Source organism: Carcharodon carcharias, chromosome 2, assembly GCF_017639515.1.
Source record: "Carcharodon carcharias isolate sCarCar2 chromosome 2, sCarCar2.pri, whole genome shotgun sequence".
Taxonomy (NCBI): Eukaryota; Metazoa; Chordata; class Chondrichthyes; order Lamniformes; family Lamnidae; genus Carcharodon; species Carcharodon carcharias.
The window spans coordinates 140,228,914-140,251,695 of record NC_054468.1 but is presented as its reverse complement, the minus strand read 5'-3'; the positions used below and the strand labels follow the sequence as shown (position 1 = coordinate 140,251,695).

Below are 22,782 nucleotides of genomic sequence, written 5' to 3'. Positions count from 1 at the left end.
CTCTTGCCTTAAAACCAATATTCCATTAGCTTTTTAATGACCAGAACCATTTGAGTCGCTACTTTTAATGGCTTGTGAAGAGGAACCTACAAATCCCACTGCTCTTTTATGTCTCCCAGCTTTTCCATACAAACCTCTCACTTCTCCATTTAAAACTTGAGTATACAAATCTGAAGCTCTAGTGCAATACTGATATAGAGCGCAGCATTGTTGAAGGTGTCTTTTCAGGTGAAACATTAAACGAGGCCCTGTCTGCCCTCATGTGAATGTAGAAGATCCAAAGGCACTATTTCAAAGAAGAGTAGGAGAGTTCTCAGGGTGTCTTAGCCAATATTTATACCTCAATCAGCGTGACCAAAACCATTGCTGTTTGTGGGATTTTTCTTTGTTTAAATTGGTTGTAATGTAGGTAACATACAACAGTGACTACACTTCAAAAAAGTACCTCACTGGCTGTGAAGTGCTTTGAGACATCTGCTGGTCATGAAAGGTGCTAGATGAATGCAAGACTCTTGGTAACAGCTGTATTTTTCTTACTAAAGCATGACAGCAGTTTTACTGACAATGAATTGCATCTCCAATTTCATCACCTTATCAATATTTCTTTGCAGCTTCCTGAAATCTCCATTAGTTGCTTCTAATTATTTTCTCCTTATCTAGATCTTTAGTAGCTTCATCTTGAAGGGGCAGGAGGTTTAGAAGGGATTTGAGAAAAAAATATTTTCACCAAGGGGGTGACTGGAATCTGGAACACACTGCCGTCACAACATTAGTATTTAGATGAGCACTTGAAATGCCATAGCATACAGGGCTACCAGCCAACTGCTGGAAAATGGGGTTAGAATAGATAGGTGCTTGATGGCCAGCATGGACACGATGGGCTGAAGGGCCTGTTTCTGTGCTGTATAACTGACTATTTAAGTAGAAACCCTACATCACAGATTTTTAATTAACTAGCCCGTAAATTACCCAGATTAGCTGTGTCTCCCTTTAGTGCTCATGTGAAACAGATTTATATTGCACAAATGCTATAACTACACCTTCACTTTTATATATCAATACAGATTGCTGTACCTATGCAATGCCAATATTGGTTGTTTGTCAGAAGACTTGGCAGGGGACAAGATTATTAAATAGCACAGTGTGCATGTGATGTGCATATAAAAATCATTGTTTTCCCTCCCAACCCCCCAAAACTTTTAAAACAACATATTTCCTTCAAATTTGACATGTTTAATATACACAATTTCAGCAAATACGATTAAACCTATACAAAGTATCGAGTAGGAGGATGGAGCAAGATGTCTGTTGTAGTGGACTATGTACAGCCTAACAAAGTTCTGGGCTTCTGAAAAGGTGGATTGTACAGGACCTCATCATTTAAAATGTCAAACAAGAATTAAATACATTTATTCAGCTTCTATTTTCTTTCATAAATTGTATACAAAAGTCTTTAGAAGTTATAAAAACAAAAATAATATACTTTGTAAAAAGAAAAAGGCTTACATTTATATATCGCCTTTCACAACCAACTTAATCTATTTCTGAAGTGTAGACACTGTTGTAATGTAGCACAAACAGCAAATATTGGCCAGAACCTGGACAAGTCCCCTTCTCTTCTTCAAAGTCATGCTGTGGGATCCTTTTCCTCCACCTGAGAGGGAAAACATGGACTTGATGCCATCTCGTGTGAAGTGTTAAAACCTCCAAAGTGAAGCACTCCCTCGGTACTGAACTGGAGTGTCAGCCTTGATCAGGGTTCAGCAACCTGCACCTTCCTGGGGTCTAATGTGCAGCTCCCAAATTTGGCTGGCCTTCCTGTGTGTCTTATTTGCAAGGCGAAATTTGTCAACAAATCAAATCTTGAGGGGCATTTCACTAAAAAGCACAGTGCCTTAACCAGAAGTTATCCAGCTAGAGAAGCCTGAAAGAAAGTAGAGGAACTGAAGAACAAGGCAGAAAAATCTAGGAACATGTTCATTATGTGGGTGAAATCAGTAGTTCAACTTCAGTTGTTTTGTAGCAGCTCAGGACTGAAACGAGAAGAAACCCTTTATCACATTTTCAGCAGTTGTAAGTGATTTTAAAAACAAATGAAATTATTCAAAAAAAAAATTAAAGACATGCCTTAATCTGTGAAGACCATTGGGGGGACAGAACAATGAAAATGGCCACAAATATCACCAGTCCAACAGAGGGCGCTGGTGAGAAGTGACTGAAGCGTTCTGGGAAAAGTCACTGCAGCCACCACGACTCAGGAGGGAATCGAGGAGAAGGACTCTTGCACTCAACAGGAGGAAGAGCATCCAACAGAGGGCACTGGTGAGAAGTGACTGAAGCGTTCTGGGAAAAGTCACCGCAGCCACCACGACCCAGGAGGGAATCGAGGAGAAGGACTCTTGCACTCAACAGGAGGAAGGGCATCCAACAAAGGGTGCTGGTGAGAAGTGACTGAAGCATTCTGGGAGAAGTCACTGCAGCCACCGCGACTCAGGAGGGAATTGAGGAAGACCCACTGTCAAAGAATGGAATAGCCCCAAACATTACATTACTGTAGTGTTTCCATCACTCCCTCCTCCTCAAACCTAAAAAAAGAGAGGAAGAGGCAGTGCCTTCAGGAGTGCACCAGACCTGCGAGGGACACTCTTCTGAAAGTGGATTTTAAAGAAAAAGCAGCTGATTGGTGAGTAAATCCTGGAAGCAGACTTGGAGGGAGGAGCACCGGAGCAGTGAGTATAAATCTAGCTTACCTCGGGGATTCGCGGCCTTGTCTCCAGGGAGCAGACTCGGAGGGAGGAGCACCGGAGCGGACCTCGGGGCACAGAGTAACTGAAGCCAAAACTGAAATAGTGACATCACAGGAAAGCTGTGATCTGATTGTTTGGTAGGAAATCTGCACCAAATTTGAGAAAAAACAATTATCTAAGTCGAGATGGCTGGGCAGGTGATGTGCTGTAGCTGTATGATGTGGGAGCTGGCAGATCCCATTGCGAGCTGCAGTGACCACATCTGCAGCAAGTGTTGGTTGCTGGAGGAATTCCAGCTCAGAATTATGAGCTGGAGTCCGAGCTCCGGAAGCTGTGGCACATCTGGGAGGGGGAGAGTTACCTGGACGCTTTGTTTCAGGAGGCAGTCACACCCGGTAGATTAAGTACCTCAAGTTCGGTCAGTGGTCAGCAGGTTGTGACTGCAAGTGAGGCAGGTAGAGTGATCCTGTGTTCAGCAACAGAGCAGCCTCAGCTCTTGACCTTGTCCAACAGGTACGAGGTATTTGCTCCCTGTGTGGATGAGGAACAGGGCTGTAAGGATGATGAGCCGGCTGACCATGGCACCGTGGCACAGGAGGCCATTCAAGAGGGAGGAGCAAAAAGACAAGTGGTGGTTGTAGGGGATTCTATAATTAGGGGAATTGATTGCATCCTTTGTAAGCAGGAGTGAGAGTCCCGCATGGTACGTTGCCTGCCCAGTGCCAAGGTGAGGGATATCTCTGACTGGCTTGAAAGGATATTGGAGAGGGAGGGGGAAGGTCCAGTTGTTGTGGTCCACGTCGGGACAAATAACATAGGTAAGACTAGGAAAGAGGACCTGTTTGGGGATTATCAGGAACTAGGAGCTAAGTTAAAGAACAGGTCCTCAAGGGTTATAATTTCTGGATTATTACCCGAGCCACATGCAAATTGGCATAGGGACGCGAGAATAAGGGAAGTAAACACGTAGCAAAAGGAGTGGTGCGGGAAAGAGGGGTTCCATTTTGTGGGGCACTGGCATCAGTATTGGAACAGGAGGGATCTGTACCGTTGGGACGGTCTCTATCTGAACCGATCTGGGACCAATGTTGGAGCGAAAAGGGTAAATAGGGTGGTGAACAGGACTTTAAACTAGAAAGTGGGTGGGGGGAGGGAAGAGTAAAACTCCAAGAAGTATGACTAATGGGAAACAAAGCAGCAGGTTAGCGTGTGGGGTGGGGAGGGGGGCGGGGGTGTGTGTGTGGATTCAACTTCATGGAAAATTATGAAAAACCTGAAAAGAAAGGAGAGCCCAGGAGAGCCTATTGAAGTCTCCAGAACACAAAACAGGACAGAGTGTTTGGAAAGGGCTAGGAATCTAACTTTAAGCACATCAGATAAAGGGATGACAATGAGAAAGGGGACGGGAAATACAGGACTGAAGGTGTTGTATCTGAATGCACGCAGTATATGAAATAAGGTAAATGAGCTTGTGGCGCAGATTGAAATTGGCAGGTATGATGTGGTGGGCATCACAGAGACATGGCTGCAAGGAGATCAGGACTGGGAGCTAAATATCCAAGGATATACATCCTATCGAAAAGATAGGCAGGTTGGCAGAGGGGGTGGGGTTGCTTTGTTAGTAAGAAATGAAATTAAAATCGATAGCAGGAAATGACGTAGGGTCAGATGATGTAGAATCTGCGTGGGTAGAGTTGAGGAATTGCAAAGGTAAAAAAACCTTAATGGGAGTTATGTACAGGCCTCTGAACAGTAGTCAGGATGTGGGGAACAAGATACACCAGGAGAGAGAAAAGACTTGTAAGAAAGGCAAGGTTACAGTGATCATGGGGGATTTCAATATGCAGGTAGACTGGGAAAATCAGGTTGGTAGTGGATCCCAAGAAAAGGAATTTGTGGAATGTCTGCGAGATGGCTTTTTGGAGCAGCTTCTGGTGGAGCCCACTAGGGAACAGGCAATTCTAGATTTAGTGAGGTGTAATGAGGCAGATTTGCTAAGGGAGCTTAAGGTGAAGGAACCCTTAGGAGGAAGTGACCATAATATGATAGAATTCACTCTGCAATTTGAGGGAAAAAAGCTGGAATCAGATGTAATGGTATTACAGTTGAATAAAGGCAACTACAGGAGGCATGAGGGAGGAGCTGGCCAGAATTGACTGGGAGATGAGCCTAGCAGGAAAGACAGTGGAACAGCAATGGCAGAAGTTTCTGGGAGTAATTTGGGAGACAGCAAAAATTCATCCTAGCAAAAAGAAGCATACTAAAGGGAGGACGAGGTAGCTATAGCTGACAAGGGAAGTTAGGGACAGCTTAAAAGCTAAAGAGGAAGCATACAATGCGGCAAAGAGCAGTGGGAAACCAGGGGATTGGGAAGCCTACAAAGACCAACAGATGACAATTAAAAAAGAAATAAGGAGGGAGAAGATTAAATATGAGGGTAAACTAGCCAGTATTATAAAAGATTGCAAGAGTATTTTTAGATATATAAAGGGTAAGAGAGAGGCAAAAGTGGACATTGGGCCACTGAAAAATGACGCTGGAGAAGTAGTAGTGGGGAACAAAGAAATGGCGGAGGAATTGAATAGGTACTTTGCGTCTGTCTTCATGGTGGAAGACACGAGTAACATCCCCAAAGTTCAAGAGAGTAGGGGGGCAGAGGTGAGCATGGTGGCCGTTACCAAGGAGAAGGTACTAGGAAAACTGAAAGATCTGAAGTTGGATAAATCACCTGGACCAGATGGATTACACCTCAATGTTTTGAAAGAGATAGCTGAAGAGATAGTGGAGGTGTTAGCGGTGATCTTTCAGGAATCACTGGAGTCAGGAAGGGTCCCAGAGGACTGGAAAATCGCTAATGTAACCCCCCTGTTTAGGAGGGAGTGAGACAAAAGATGGGAAATTACAGGCCGATTAGCCTGACCTTGGTCATTGGTAAGATTTTAGAGTCCATTATTAAGGATGAGATTTCAGAATACTTGGAAGTGAATGATAAAATAGAGCAAAGTCAGCATGGTTTCATCAAGGGGAGGTCAGGCCTGACAAATCTGTTAGAATTCTTTGAGGAGGCAACGAGTGGGTTAGACAAAGGAGAGCCAATGGATGTTATCTACTTGGACTTCCAGAAGGCCTTCGACAAGGTGCTGCACAGGAGGCTGCTCAGTAAGATAAGAACCCATGGTGATAGAGGTAAGGTACTAGCATGGATAGAAGATTGGCTGTCTGGCAGGAGGCAGAGAGTGGAGATAAGGGGGTCCTTCTCAGGATGGCAGCTGGTGACTAGTGGAGTTTCGCAGGGATCAGTGTTGGGACCACAACTTTTCACTTTATACATTAATGATCTAGATGAAGGAACTGAGGGCGTCCTGGCTAAGTTTGCAGATGGTACAAAGGTAGATGGAGGGACGGGTAGTATTGAGGCAGCGGGGAGGCTGAAGAAGTATTTGGACAGGTTAAGAGAATGGGCAAAGAAGTGGCAGATGGAGTACAGTGTGGGGAAGTGTGAGGTCATGCACTTTGGTAGGAAGAATAAAGGCATAGACTATTTTCTAAATGGGGAGAGAATTCAGAAATCTGGAGTGCAAAGGGACTTGGGAGTCCTAGTGCAGGATTCTCTTAAGGTTAACTTGCAGGTTGAGTCGGTAGTTAGGAAGGCAAATGCAATGTTGGCATTTATTTCGAGCGGACTAGAATATAAAAGCAGGGATGTGCTGCTGAGGCTTTATAAGGCTCTGGTCAGACCACATTTAGAATATTGTGAGCAATTTTGGGACCCGTATCTCAGGAAGGATGTGCTGGCCCTGGAGAGGGTCCAGAGGAGGTTCACGAGAATGATCCCAGAAATGAAAGGCTTAACGTTTGAGGAACGTTTGAGGACTCTGGGTCTATACTCAATGGAGTTTAGAAGGATGAGGGGGGATCTGATTGAAACTTACAGAATACTGAAAGGCCTGGATAGAGTGGACGTGGGGAAGATGTTTCCATTAGTAGGAGAGACTAGGACCCGAGGGCACAGCCTCAGAGTAAAGGGAAGACCTTTTAGAACAGAGATGAGGAGAAACTTCATTAGCCAGAGAGTGGTGAAGCTATGGAATTCATTGCCACAGAAGGCTGTGGAGGCCAGGTCATTGAGTGTATTTAAGACTGAGGTAGATAGGTTCTTGATTGGTATGGGGATCAAAAGTTATGGGGAGAAGGTGGAAGAATGGGGTTGAGAAACTTATCAGCCATGATTGAATGGTGGAGCAGACTCGATGGGCCAAATGGCCTAATTTCTGCTCCTATGTCTTATGGTCTTATGGTCCTTAGATTGAGGATATAAATTCAACTCCAGTTTGAGCAAGTGTTTAAGAATTTCACAAAAAGAAAATTGAAGGATGAAAGTTTACAGTCCTGCTTGCAAATGAAGGTGACAGCATAATGTCCAGATATCAAATGACTCTCCAAAGAAATCCGGCAGCAGAAAATCACACAGAGTATATTCCCCCCCAATCCCCATGTAAAAGGGTAAACTACGAACATAAGAACTAGGTACCGGAGTAGGCCATTCAGCCCTTTGAGTGGCAGTGCAGGTTCAATGAGATCATGGCTGATTTTCTACCTGAACACCATTTTCTTGCATTATACCCATATCCCTTGATCAGTTTTGAACATACTCAACATCGGAGCCTCTACAGCCCTATGGGTTAGAGAATTCTAAAGAATCACCACCCTCCGAGTGAAGAAATTCCTCCTCATCTCAGTCCTAAATGACCTGCCACTTATTCTAAAACTGTCCCCTGGTTCTAGACACCCTAGCCAGGGGAAACATCCTGCACCTACCCCATCAGGCCCTGTAAGAATTTTGTATGCTTGAATGCGATCATCTCTCATGTTTCTAAACTCCAGAGAATAAAGGCCCAGTCTATTTAATTGTTCCTCATTAGGACAATTAAATGTTGTTTTAAACTTTTATTAACATGGTGCTTGTGCAAAGGCATCATTCAATTAGGAACTTGTCAAAATCTTTAAACTGTTGACAACCAAATGTCCTCTCTCATTAAGATCAATACCTGTATGTTTATAAGTATCAGTAAAACAGTGTTGCATAGAAGTCGATAACTGTGCCTCTGTTGCTTGAGTAACAGCATTGGGGCTCTTAAAAATTTAGTCAACAGCTCCATCTTAAAAATGGCTCGTCATTAAGGCTGCAGACCCTAGTCCTAGTTTATGGGCTCAAGTTTCTTTAGCAGGAATTGGACCTGCAACTTTCTGATTCGAGGGAAGAGTGCTACTAACTGAGCTATGGTTGACATTATACTAAGAGTCAGATTTTACAGCAGAATTTTTTTAAAAAGTGTTGAAGCGACCATAATCTTCTATCAGCACATATTTGTTCACTGCTTGTTAAGCTGCAACATGGTAAGCTTTTCATATCACTTTAGACACAAATTTAGCAGTATACTATGACAAGCTTGTCTTTGAGATATAAACAAGAGATCATTTCTCCCACAAGAGATCATTTCTTCCATAACTTTCTAGGGATAACTCAACAACCTGCTTTCAAGACAGCATTAAATACAGATTTGGATTTGACCCACAATCCTTTCCCATCCCACCAGATCCACACAGCAGCCACGATTCAGAGCAAGATGCAGAGGAAAATGGCAGCACATTATACAAGGTATTTCTCTGAATGCCTAGTTCCCAATTTAAGATTTCATCTATTCATATCTGAAGGTTTGACCTGGAGATTCAACTTCAAGCCAGTTTGGACCTTAGCTTCAAAATGTAGTTTAGTCTTGAAATTCACATCAAATACGCCTAGGCAAAAACCAGAAAATGTTATTTTCTATTAATTTTGAGTTAGAGAAAAACAAATATTTATTTGTTTTGGTTATATTTCTATTTGCGTACAATGGAAGTGTTTGGTCACCTGTCCTAACAGTCTACTTACATACCTTGTATTAAATTTTGTTTGATAATATTCCTATAAAGCTCCTTGAGATGTTTTACTTAAGATGCTAAATGCAAATTGTTGCTGAAAGATTTGCAGAACTGAAAGACAATTATGATTTACCATCTAAATAAAAAATAAAATTCTGTGATTAATATTGAAACTCCAATTTTCTGATCCATGTTCTCTTTAAGTGAGGCTTGCATTATCCATACCTCATCTGCTCAAGTCAGGCTCAGCAGCAAACAAGCTGATTAAATGTTCTGTGGGACAGAGGGAACTTTTCCTGGTTTTGAAATTAAGATAGTTCTCCTCCCTTCTGAAGTTAGCCAAGAGGAAACTCTGGACTGTGGACTTCTTCATAGAATGCTAGTCAGCGACTCGCTACATCTAAGAAAGGTCAGTGGGTTGACATGACCAATGGCTTGGGTGGGCAACCTGTGCTGTGAGTTACCCGTCAGTTGTGGTGATTTTTGGTGGTGTGGCACACTGTTCCAACAATGATCCAAAGATTTTTTATCTCAGGAAAGGATATTTAAAATGCCAAGTGTGCATTTAAAATTACAATCTCCCACTGATATTCGAAAGTGGAATTGTCCAAAACTATGCTACCTGAAAATATTGCACATTTCTAAGTTAATTTCCCATGTTGGTCATGAGAGATGGTCCCTTCAAGAATAATTGTTTTTTTTAAAATGCACACTATTTCCAAGCTACTTCATTCAAATTCCTAGGCATGGGAAATTTGAATGTTAACACATGTCTTCGTAAAATGAACTAGGCACTGTCTACACAAAGGCATTTCAATAGCACAGACAAGGGGAGAAAATTCTTGTAGCAAAAAAAAGCGCCCCATTTTAGATTATGAATAAGCCGAAAGGAAGATTCTGAGAAGCATTGTAAAAGCAATAATGAATGCCTTGTTTCACTCAGCCTGCTATGCACTGACTAGATGTAAAATCTAGAGAAGCATTAATAGCTATGCAGAGGAGATTAAAATAATATGGTTTTAATTGAACATATTTCACAGCAATGAGATTCATACAAAGATGGTTGTCTTACAACTTGGGTTGTGGGTGGAAGTTTTTCCAGAAACATACCTGTCGTCACTTCCTCTCTGGGAGACAAAGGCCGGGATTTTCCAGCCCCATTGTGGGCAGGGCCCACTGTGGGCGAGGTGGTGCCCCAGCCAGAAGTCCATTGATTTGCGGCAGGATTGAAAGATCCCAGCTGTGGCAAATCCCGCCCAAAGTCACATTGGCGGCAACAATATTATGAATTGCTGCCCTGATTGTGGCCTGCTTTAGTACCAAACCAAACAAGCAAGGAAAGTCTCCATTCTATGTTGTTAGCTGATCAGTTAGGGCACCATTAGGGGCATTAAAATGGTGCTCCCCATCACTACAGTCAGGGAGGAGAAAAATATAATCAGGTTTGTGATGTCACTTTGGTCACCATCCAGACTCAAATATGAAGCATATGGGCAGTAAATGAATTGTGGATAATTACAAAATGCTCAGCTGGTTATTTTCAAAGAAGTGACAAAAAAGGATCTTGGCTTCATTGGAATTTTTAGCATATTGGAATAAAGTTAAAAATATTACTTCCAGCATGATCCTACATAATATTATATACACAAAAAAAGGGAGTTGCACCAGTTGCATTGCTCTTTTCAAAAAATGCCATTGACATGATGGGCAGAATGACCTTAAGTAAAACCAAAGCAGGAATATTTAAGAAACAACAAAAAAAATCAAGTTTTGCAAAACATTTAGACAGTCTGTGAATGATGCAGATTGGTTATCTTCACAAAGGTTACAGAAGCTATTCAACCCTTTGTCTATCCCGTTGCCTAAGCAGCAATTCACCTAGTGCCATTCCACCACCTTCTCCTCATAGCCCTCCACATTCTTCCTTTTCAGATAATAATCCAATTCCCTCTAGAATGCCTCAATTGGACCTACCTCCATTCCATTCAGGTAGTGCATTCCAAATCCTAACCACTCACTGCATGGACACATTCCTCCCCACCCCCACATAACTCCATTGCTTCTTTTGTCAATCACCTTAATTCTGTGTCCTTTGGTTTTCGATCTTTCCACCAATGGGAACAGTTTCACCTACCTACCTACTCTGTGAAAGCCCCTCATGATTTTGAATATCTCCACCAAATCTCTCAACCTTCACTTCTCCAAGGAAGACAGTCTCAACTTCTCCAATCTATGTAACCAAAGTTACTCAACCCTAGAACCATTCTAGTGAATCATTTCTGGACTCCAATGTCTTCATATCCATCCTAAAGTGTAGTGTCCAGAACTGGATGCAATACCCCAGTTGAAGCCAAAACAGTGGCTTATGCAAGTTCAACATAACCTCCTTGCTCTTGTACTCTATGCCCCTATTAATAAAGCCTAGGGTGCCCTCTGCTTTATTAACTGCTCTCAATCTGTCCTGCCACCTTTAATGATTTATGCACATATACACTCAGGTCCCACTGCTCCTGCACCCACTTTAGAATTGTACCCTTTATTTTATATTGTCTGTTTTTTTCCTATCAAAATGAATCACTTCACTGCCATTTTATCTGCCATTTGTCCACCCTTTCCACCAACTTGTCTATGTCCTTTTGAAGTTCTACACTTTCCTCCTCACAGTTCACAAATACTTCGAAATTTTGACATTGTGCCCTGTACACCAAGGTCTACATCATTTAATGTGCATCAGGGAGAGCAAGGGTCTCAACACAGACTATGGGGAAACCCCATTAGATACCTTCCTCCAGTCTGAAAAACATCCATTAACCACTACTATTTCTTGTCATTCAGCCAATTTCATATCCATGTTGCTACTGTCCCTTTTATTCCAGGAACTCTAACTTTGCTCACAAGTGTTGTGTGGCACTTGTCAAATGCCTTTCTTGATGTGGGATTCCATAATGCTAATCGATTTCCTGCTATAAAGTTCAGTTTTCAATCTTTTTAGACAGTTATAATCTTAATCTATTCCATTTTGAACAGGTAGAAGAAAAAGTTCATCATATGAAGAAACAGTGAGAAAATAAATGTTTTGAAGATTGCAGTAATAGCTAACTTGTCATTTCTGGGAGTGGCACATACACAATAGCAAGTTATAAAATGTGAGTAAATTAAAATATGCTCACTGACATTTGCTTAGAATGGAGGAGGAATTTTGTCTTCTGATACTCACTCCACCAGTCTCTCCAAACCACGCTATTGTTACGGAGCCTGGAGTGGCACTCTAGCTCCTCTTTGTCAGCGATGGCTCAGTTGGTAGTAATCTCATTTATGGATATGAGGTTGTGGGCTAAATTAATCACTCCCAAGGCAGGTAGCTCAAGTTGGGAAATTTCCTGGTTCGGCTCACCCAACTCAGGAAAAAGTGCCCCAAATGGCACAATTTTTGCTACAGGGGGGTGGTTGCAGGATGGAGTCAGACCCCCAGACACAGGTTGGAGACAGCCATAGATGCTGCTGAGTGCCAAGGGTGGATGTTTAAAAAGGCCCAACTTGGTTATCTTGGACTTTGTCCCTGTTTTTAAAAAATAAATACTAGGCCCTCTATCCCTCACCTCCAGTCCCCACCTATGCCAACTCATGCCCTGCCACCCACACCCTATGGCCCTCATAGCCCTTATGCAAACTCATGCCCTACATCTTATGTCCTTATATCCTCCATGTCAACTCACCCAGTATCCACCATGGGCAGACCTCAGGAGCCATGTTGAGATGAATAATAAAGATCTAAAAATATCTATTGTAACTTTTACTATAATAAAAAACACTCCCCTTTATGAAGCTCATTCAAAACTTTAAAAGTCCCTCAAGTACTTAATTCCTAATCAAAATAAATAACTTGTATTCATAATCCCTCAAAGGCAGCTAATCCTTTATAACCTCTTGGAGCTGTCAATCAAACTGTAAACTTGCAATCGTACCTTGTGGAAAACAGCCAAGCATTAATAATGACATAATGATAGCCCCTTAGGGTAATGTCAACAAACAGCTAATATAACTGCTAGAAGATTTTTTCAAAAAATTCAGACAGGCTTGCTTTTATTTTTTAAAAAAAAAGAGTTGTATTTAAATAACTTGACAGTTTTACATACCTTATCGGCCCTTCACGAGCATTCATATCTCTTTCATAAATACGTGCTGCAGGATAAGGCCTTTGCTACAGCAAAAATGGGGTTTGTTCTAACTCAGCCCCAAATTTAAATGGCCCTGATGAGCTTCGGAGTCATGCCCCCTTCCCCCTACTGGTGAAAATAGGATCTGTTGGAAATGGGCAGGACACCCAAACCCTGTCCACTATTTTTAAAAGGTCAGCGGAGTCTCCATGACTCTGCGAAAATCCAAGCCTACGAGTTCAAATGCCACTCCAAACTCTTGAGCAAAACTTCAGGCTAACACTCCTAGTTCAGTGGTGAGCGAGTGCTGCACTTTTGAGAGTGCTGTCTTTTGGTTCAGATGTTAATCTCAAGGTCCATCTATCCTCTCAGGTGGATGTAAAAGACTATTTTGAAGAACAGCAAGGAATTTTCCCCAATGTCCTGTTCAATATTTATCTTTCAACCAACATCACTAAAGCAGATTATCTGGTCATTATCATAATACTATGAGATTTTGTTTTATGCATATTGGCTGCCACATTTCCCTACATTATAAAATGCACTTCAAAATGACTTCTTTGGTTGAGAAGCACTTTGGGATGTCCTAAATGTAAGTTCTTTCTTTCCTGACAGCACAATAATATACATTTTTACTACCTTATTGGGGTCTGTCCCTTTTCAATGCACAGTTTAAAATGTGTATGTTCAAACCCATTTCAAAAACCCATGCGTTTGTTCCATTTTCAAAATTCAGGGCCAAGTCAATTTGTAGATTTAAAACAGCCTTGCACCTCATTCAGGCAAGCAGGCTGCTGGCCCATTTACAGGCTTGCCTAGTGCCATGGAACTGCCTGATGAAATGGAACACATGGAGGTATTTTCCTGCACCCCAGCCACCACCTTCAAACCACCATCCTCTCTGACTCTAATTTTCAAATGCCGGCTGCCAGCAATTATCAGGTGCCAACTGAATTACTGCAAGCTGAATTTTTCCCTCAATATTTCTAAAAGAGAAGCTACACCAGGAATTGTATGATATAAAATATCCAAACCTTATACTTAATTATGAAAGATCAAAATTGCACCCCCTCAACATTGTGGGTCATTGAGGAAAGTTGAACAAAAATCTGTCAATAATACCATAGCAATTGATGTCTTTCACATCAAATTCTCTCTCACCATCTGAAGACCCAGTGAAATGAATGCTTCAAACCAGTAGCCACTAGACTATCATGGAAATCTGATAGAATGAACCAGACACATGTCACAACACAAATATTTAAAGTGTCAGCAAATACCAGAATCCCACAGAAAAGCACAGAGACATTCCAATCCCTATTGATACATTATCCTTATTCTGGTGCTGTACACAGATACAGGAGATAAGAAAACAGCTAGTGATGAGATTCATTCACTATACTAATTTTTCTTAAAAGGACAGGCCATCTTAATGTTTGAGCAAGTTGGGTGCTTCTGGAGTCTATTTCCTCCCTCTTTTTTGGAAATATCCTCCGTTTATCTCTCCTCCAACTTTCACTCCTCCTTTCCTGAAATCAGGGACTCAGACATAGCATCACAAGAATTGGTAAACCACTGTGATTATTCTCTTTTGTACCTAAACAGATGTAACAGCAGTTTATACATCCAGGAAGGAGTCACAGGCGAGGGCAGATGATGTTTACCTGGGCATTTACACTTTCTAGCAGGAATTGATGGAGAGTCCCACCTCAACAAAATGGCACAAGAACAATAGGAATATCAGTAGGTAATTCAGCCCTTGAGCCTACTCCACCATTCAATTAGATCTGTACCTCAACATTCCATCGATGATAGCTAGAGAAATGGTCACTAGAAACATTTTTTAGTATTAACAGTTTGACTGCTTCAAGTTATCATGAGAAAGCCGTGATGATGGGTACAGTATCAATTCATTTGCCACTAATAAATTACTTAGGATATTGAAATCTCAAGGAAAATAATTTAATGGGATATTTTTCCCAGAGAAATTTAATGGAAATATTTTGGTTCCAACAATATAGTCAATGAAGCAGATGCTCTACTTGCATTGTACAAAGAGAGCTGTTGCTAAAGTGATCAGGTTGAAAATACAACCTTCCTGAATACCCCTAGCTGATAGGCACAGTGGTGATGCAGGAAACCAGTGCAAATTCATGATAGAACATAGAGGCATAATTTTTCCACCCCACGGTGACAACCTTGGCTCTATTTCAATTTTCCTGCTGCCCATGCAAGCAACAATCTCTTCCTTTCCATATGTGTGGAATATAATAATTTGAGCAAGGTAATGAAATTGCCAACTCACTGTTTTTCAATCACTGCCAAAAGGAGTCTTCCAAGTTTCCTATCTCTGTAACCTTCTCCATCAACAGTGAGAATGCTGTATTCTTCAAACTCTGGCCTCATAATCCTCAGTTTTCTTTGACTCACCATTTGTGCCTGTGCCTTCAGCCATTTAGGCCTTAAGCTCTGGAATTTCCCTCCCCCAACATCCCCCCACCCCAACCCAAAACCTCTCTGCATCTCTCCCTCCTTAAAGACACTACTTAAAAACTTACCTCTTTGACAAAATATTTGGTCACTTGTCCTAATGTCCCCTTCTTTGATTCAGTATCAGTTTTTTCCGATTATGTTCCTATGAAGCACCTTGGATGCTTTACTACATTAAAAAGGTGATATAAACAATGTAGGTTGTCATCAATTTTGTATTTCAAATCTAAACCTTCTCCTTTCTGACAAGGGTCCTTTATTTAGGACATTCAAGCCCTAGAATCCAATAGACATTAGTCAAACAATTGTTCCAATAGGTGTCATAGCTATTTTCAGCTGATTTGGAAGCCACGCTGTTAGCAGGGCAGTGCCTATCAGAGGCTAAGTTCTTCCCCAAGGGATGATGAATGTTGCACATCTACTGTTAGGAATTTACCTGCCCTCCCTGCACTGGGAATTGTTTTTGCTGTTGGGTGAGAAAAACAAGTACAAAATTGAAAAAAAGGAACAAATCAGATACAGAATCGCACCTGGAGAAGTCACTAGCAAAACTTCTGAAAAAACTTTCATGCTGTAGAATATGCTTAATTTGGTGAAGTTCAGACGTTTTCTTCCAAAAAAAACCCCTTTTCCCCCCATCACATTTTATATAAGTTAAAAAGGAATTATCCCTTTTAGAAAAGCCTTTTTGCCTGAAACAGTTTTGCAGGAAGAGCAGCTTTAAAAAATGTCAGTGCACAACCAGGTGCTAATGGGAATGAAAAGTTGTAGTAAAGAAGTCTGTGGGCAAGGGGAGAGGGAAGGTGTGTTGAGTGAGAATGATTTTGGTCTATACCGCCATTGTATGGTGTTTGTTGAAATTGTGAATTGGGTCAAAATGCTTATGTAAATTTAAAGGGGTACTCCATCTATGCTCTATCTAGGGAGAAAGATGATTTGGACATTATTTTCATTATTAATAATGTCACACACAATTTTGACTTTTTAAATGCACAACCCATATCCAAAGTTTTGGCAATAACAGAAGGACAATGCCTTCTATTTTTTAAAAAACTGTTGACGCAAAAAGGGTTTGCAGAATATACTCATCTGTGGGGAACTGGCTCATGACCCCCTCAGCCCATTTAATTTTGGGTTGATAATGACATCAGAAAACAGGAACATTCGATCTGTTGAGATTCAAACTCTGGATATAAAATGAGCATTCAGCATTTTCCCCACTAATGGTAGCTAGACGCATGATACGTTCACCAGGAACTGGAGTTTGCCCAAGTAGTAAAAGGAGAAAGGTTATTTCATATGTTCATTCAGTTTATGCTGGCCTTGAACCATTCTAATTGGGAATCATACAGAGATGGAGAAAGAATGGACTTTGGAAAAAGGAATAAAATAACGCTCATAAAACCCATAGTACATCATGCCATTCATTTATTCCTCTTCCACCCTCACAGCCTTTGCTCAATGGCAGCATTCTTGCCACTAAGTCAGAAGGTTGTGAACTCAATCACATTCCAGAATCTTGAGCACAATCTTGGTTGACACTCAAGTGCAGTACTGGGGATACACTGCACTGTTAACAAGAGTGAGCTATCTTTCAGATGAAATGCTAAGCTGTCTGCCCTCTTAGGTGGGCATAACGATCCCAAGCACTGGAAAGGGCAGAGGAGTTCTCTTGCTATCCTGGCAAGTATTTATCCCTCAACCAACACCACTAAAAAAAGAGATAAGCCCATTTATCTAATTTCCATTTGTGACCTTGATGTGTGCAAAGTGTCTGCCCCATTTCCTACTTTAGGACAGTTTAAGAGCAGTTATTGGCTGTCAAGTGCTTTGGGGCATCCTGAGGTTGTGAAAAAAAAGTATATAAATGCAGGTTCTTTCCATCCCACTGTTTAGCTCTTAACAACTTTTCTTTTAAAAGCAACCTACAATCTGGGCAATATACAAGCTCAACCTCTGATGGCTCCACTTCCAATGGGGATTTGATGCTCCTAAACCATGACAAGGAGGAATACAAGAATGGGCTCAGGATCTGCTGCCCACTAATTATTTTCCTCCTTCAGTACAGAGAAATGGTGGCCTGCAATTAAGCTGTCCTTTGGCAGACTGCTAAGTGTACAAAAGTGGACCCAGGGTGATCTATCTTTTGCTTAGTTCGGTTAGTCAGAACATTGTGGATTCATGCTGCATTTCAAGACTTGAGTTCATAATGTGCTGCACGGTTGGATGTACTGTCCTTTGGATGAGATGCCAAACTAAAGCTTTGCCTATTCAGATGGGCATTAAAGAATGAGGAACGCCAACATTTCCCTCTCAATGAACACCACCAGAACAGATTAGCTGGTTGTTCACAGCTGTTTATGAACTTGCTGTGCATAAATTGGGTTGCTATATTTGCCTTTACAAAAGAAAACTATTTGTGTGAAGCACTTTGACATGCTTATTAGAGATGTTAAAAGGTGCTATTCAAATTCAAGTTCTTTGCTTTATATTCCACACCTAATATTACAATGAAATGTGGGCGAGATTAATATGCTAAGCATCAATCTTCATCCAGTCTCTCCATGGTATTCTGGATCAAAATTTGCTGCAGTGGGGCATCACATGGCATTAGTTAACCTTTTTCCTGCACTCTTCAGCGTAATAACTTTTGTCCTGATACCTGCTGGAAGAATGAGTTAATGACAGCATGGCAAGGGCAACAGGGCATCTGGGACCTAGGTGAATACCAGGACAAATAAGTCTATCATCATAAGCAATAAAATTTAAGGAAAGAAAAAGGAACAAAGAGGCAGGATAAATAGTCAAACCAGAAAGAGAAATAAAAGGAGGGAAGCAAAGATTGGACTGAGAGTGAAAAAAGGAAGCAACAGAAAGGTAAAGTAAGAAAAAAAAAAGTGAAATATTTAGAATCTTTAAAAGAATTTACTACATTCAGGAACAAAGTTGAACAGCTTAAACTATTCCCTTTCTGGGCCAGAAAAGTTAAGTGACATTGCGTTAATTATCGCGTCATTAAAAGGTTTGGATTTTTTTTTTAAAAGACATTATGGCATACTGCTTCTTAATTTGAACTTGTTAGTCAGTTTGTATATAATGACCTGCAACATGAACTCACTGTTATTTTGTCCAGCAAGATTTGAGCTTGTGTGTAATCACAATACTTGACCTGAATATTAGGCAACAGTTTTCAAAATTCTTTCCTGCAGAGCCTTGACACTTTTACAGTATATCCCAGTCAATAACAATGATTGAATATTTTACATGTGTCTTGGAGAGCCCCTGTATTTGCAAAGCATCAAGAAAACCCAGCTGCTAAAGGCTTACTGTCTCTTGATTATTTTTGTTTCTTGGAACAAATTAAATGGTTTCACTTCCATTTCAGTAAATTATTTTGATTATTGGAACTACCATTACTTCCTGGAGATTTTAAAAAGAGCAGAATATTTTAAAAAAAAGACAATTACTTCGCTGTAGGCAAAGGCCTCTTGAAGTGGAAAGGCACGTTTGGGAAGCAGCTGTTGCCAGTTGCCGTGACAACGAGCACACCCCTTGGAAGAAAATGAAATTACAAAAGTGTTGTGGTTTTCCCCCATTTGAAACGCTACGCTTTTCAGGATTCAGATACTATTACTAGAATGGACCCATAGCAGCATTTCCGAAACATTTTGCCATAGATATAGCCATGGCAACAGAAAAGGGGAGTGTAAAGGATGACATAAAGCAGCCAGCAAAGCTGGATTGATTTATCAGACACGTTTTGCTGCTAACAGTAACCTTTTCCTGTTATGGCAGGAATCAGTACAGATGCTTTGCTCACCATGTGCCTATATTCAAATTATAATATATAACTGAATGTTGCTGCCCAACTACAAACGAGCCCAAGTACATAGCCGAGCCCTTGCTCGGTTATCTCTAAACCAACTAAACTAGCTGCCCGTTTTTGACATCCAGTCAAGGTTTTCAAGCAATATTCAATCGTCAGAAGATCTACTGTGTAAATACACGAATCGTAACTGTTCCACATACCTTCAAACAAGTGGTCCTTGGCACGTGTATCCCAATACCGGAGAGAGAAAAAAAGCTATCACGTTTCAAAAATCAGTAAAGTCATCTAGTGCTGATGGGAGATGGACTCCACCCAGGGGATGGGCTTGGAGGAGAAATGTGTTCTCAGCTGACGTCTCTCCCCACTCTATGTCACTTCCTTTTAAAGCTCTGCTTTATCCTGGAGCTTATGAGGTGCTTGTGTTCTGTATGATTCATTCTTCCACACCCCACCCGCTTCTTGGAAGTTGGCCCATGTTTTTCTTTCACCATAGCCCCTTCAAACAGAAGGCAGCTCTGTGGATTCAACTTCACGTGTGTTTAAACTGCAGCCAGCCTGATTTCTTCATTCTCTTGCCCTTCCCTTTTCCACAGAGAAACAAGCTTTAATTATGCAGCTCTGCCCCTATAACTTCTAGTCGTCTTTCTTGAAGTCCAATTGTCTGAGCAGATTATATGCTTTGGGACAGAGCCCACCCTTACACTAATCAATCAAGCAAGTACCAGGCAGGCACACGATTGAGGTGGAAGGTGGCAGATATCAGCCACTCAATAATATCACAGAAGAATAATTTTAAAGACCCCTCCCTCTTATAGGATGTTAATTAGACTGAAGACTCAGGTGAGGTCCACTTTTGTTGGCTGGGGTAAGTGCTGTTCTGCCTCAATTTACCTAGTGAATCCCAGTCCAGGGCTGAGAGGACGTCTGGCCTATGAGTCACCTCGCCAGTGGCCATGGCCATATTTGGGTTGTTCTCTCATGCTGTACTGCACAAATCCATTATTTCAGCAGATTTGTCTTTTCTGTCTAATTTTGCTTTGTGCAGTTATGTACAGCATGTTAAACTACACGGCAGGCACTAAACTTGTACAAATATGTAATTCTGAAGGATTTATAACTTCTTTCAGTTACAGGAATGTTAAAGAGATAACATCTCTCTATCCTCCCCATCAATAAAATCTTGAATTCCTTTCAGGGAGAATGCGAAGCATGTGAAAATGAGCATGTGCTTTTCAAAAATATCTGGAAACACAATTAAAGTAGTTTTGTTCTAGAGCATTTCTTTTTTTTTATACTTGTAAGAATTTCAAGTTGGAGATAAGGGTGGCGCAGTTCATTGAATGTTCAACACCAGCTTTATATATGGTACAGGAGGCCTCCAGGGAAAAGATAAACACTGCAAAATAAAAAACCCAAAAAACTCATGAGTTTAACATGCTACACAATTGCACAAAGCAAAAGCAGACTGAAAAGGAAAATCTGCTAAAATGAACATGCATTACAGCATGACCAGACAACCCACAGATGGTCAGGTGGGTACAGTGTTATTGCTAGCTGTGGCTTAACAGTTGCATTCTTGCCCCTCAATCAGAAGATTATGGTTTCAAGCCCCACACAAAATCTGGGGTGACACTCCAGTGCAGCACTGAGGGTGTACTGTACTAGACTAGGTGTTATCTTCCAGGTGAGATGTTAAACTGAGGCTCCATTTTTCCTCCAGATGGCTGTAAAAGAGCAGGGGAGTTTTACTTGTGTGCTGACTAATATTTATCCCTCAACCAACATCACTAACTCAGATTATCTGGTCATTCTCACATTACTGTTTGTGGGTTCTTGCTGCATGTAATTTAGTTGCTGCATTTCCTACAACAGTGACGACACTTCAAGGGTGGGATTTTCTGTGCCCACCTGCCATGGGGATCTTCCTGTCCCACCGCAAGTCAATGGACTTCTGGCTGGGGTGCTGCCTCGCCCACAATGGGCCCAGAAAATCCCAGCCCACAAGTACTTCATTGGCTGAAAAATGAGTTTTGACATTCCAAAGTCACGAAAGGCAGCATATAACTGAAAATCTTTCTTTCCAGTTTGGCAGTAAAGAAGTGTGCACAAACAGATCACAAGGCTCCAGGTTTGATGTTTCATTGTTTGCTGGGTTTTTTGATCTCAATAACTGCCACCAAGGCATTAAACACCCTTGACCCCGCTGTGACGGGGCCGAAACTTCCAGCCATTGACTATTTTGCTTTCTTTGGCTTGGCATCCATTTTCCCTTACATTTCTATCAAGGGTGCTATATAAACAGTAGCTGCTGTATTCTACATATTGTTATAGAACTGCAAAAAATCAAATTGCACCCCCCCCCCCAACATTGAGCTTCATAGAACTAAAACAATATAAGGTTATAACATTTAACTCACTTTCAATAGCACAAATGGGAAGTTTAGTATGTACAAAAAACCTGAACATCAGAGAAAGATGAGGCTCAAACTTCCCATGTCCCTTTAGTTTCGTGCCTTGGTAGTCTATAAATGCAATCTGCAATATCAATTGATCTTTACTCATCCTTCTCAACAGTTTTTCCCAATCTGCAAGTCTCTGCCTGCCTGTCCTTAATCTGTTCATCTCCTTAGTGTATCCCCATCTCTTCTCACTCATTTTAACTTCTTCAAACTTTTTTTTCTACCCATTCCATTTGTATAGTGAATATTACATCTATAATATATTAAAAGTCTTACATACAGTGCACAATTCCTTTAAGCATCACACTTAAGTAAAATCATTGAACCGTACAGCACAGAAAGCCATCAAACCTATGCTAGTTCTATAAAAAAGCAATCCAATTAGTTTCACTCCGCTCTTTCCCCATTGCCCTGAAAATTTCTCCTTTTCAAATATATATCCAATTCTCTTTTGAAAGTCACCACTGAATCTGCTTCAACCCCTCTTCGGTTTTGGATTTCAGATCAGAACAATTCAATATATAAAAACAATTCTCCTCATTTCTCCCTTTTGTTCTTTTGTCAATTATCTTAAAGATTTCATCTTCCTGTCATAATTCAAAGACAGAACTTGAGTCCATAATCTAGGCTCACACTCCCGTGCAACATTGAGGAAGTACTACACTGTCAGAGGTACCATCCTTCAAATATGATGCTTAACTGAGGCCCCATTAGCCCTATCAGGTGGATGTAAAAGATAGAATGAGACTATTTCAAAGAGCTCTCCTGGACAATATTTATTCCGCAGCTAACAGTGAAATAGGTTGCCAATTTCTAATTTCCTCCCTTTTCCCCTTGTGCTTGTAGATGAGGTGATGATGCCTTTCCTCATGGATTCTGATGTGCTGCCGGCTAGAAGCATACTCTCGTACACTTCTAGCAGTTCTGGGCCAAACCAGCCCCACAGGGCCGAATACAACTCAGCCGGCAAGCCGTCACTTCTGGGAGTTTTACTCTTCTCAAAGGACTCAAGGACATTAGTCAGTTCATCGGGAGTTAGCGGTTTGTCCAAGCTCTCCCGTGTACTGTCGTCTAAGACCTCCGTGATAGAGGACAGGAAGGACTGGGAGGCCGTGCTATCAATGGGTTTCACGTCATACCAATCCGGCATAAAAGGATTTTCTGATCCTCAAAATGTC

General features: G+C 41.3%; 1 protein-coding gene across 4 annotated transcripts in view; it reads right to left on the bottom strand.

Annotated features, from left to right (window-relative positions):
* agpat4 (1-acylglycerol-3-phosphate O-acyltransferase 4 (lysophosphatidic acid acyltransferase, delta)) overlaps positions 1-19,498 on the bottom strand; it is a 180,198-nt gene extending 160,700 nt beyond the window's left edge. For 2 of the 4 annotated variants that reach the window (XM_041205931.1, XM_041205961.1), the window contains exon 1: positions 19,346-19,497. The gene's annotated coding sequence lies outside the window, so the exon portion shown is untranslated. Of the gene's footprint in view, positions 1-15,384; positions 15,486-19,345 lie in introns of all 4 variants that reach the window. The other 2 variants (XM_041205939.1, XR_005945266.1) reach the window with 2 other exon arrangements.
* Positions 19,499-22,782: the final 3,284 nt, after the last annotated feature.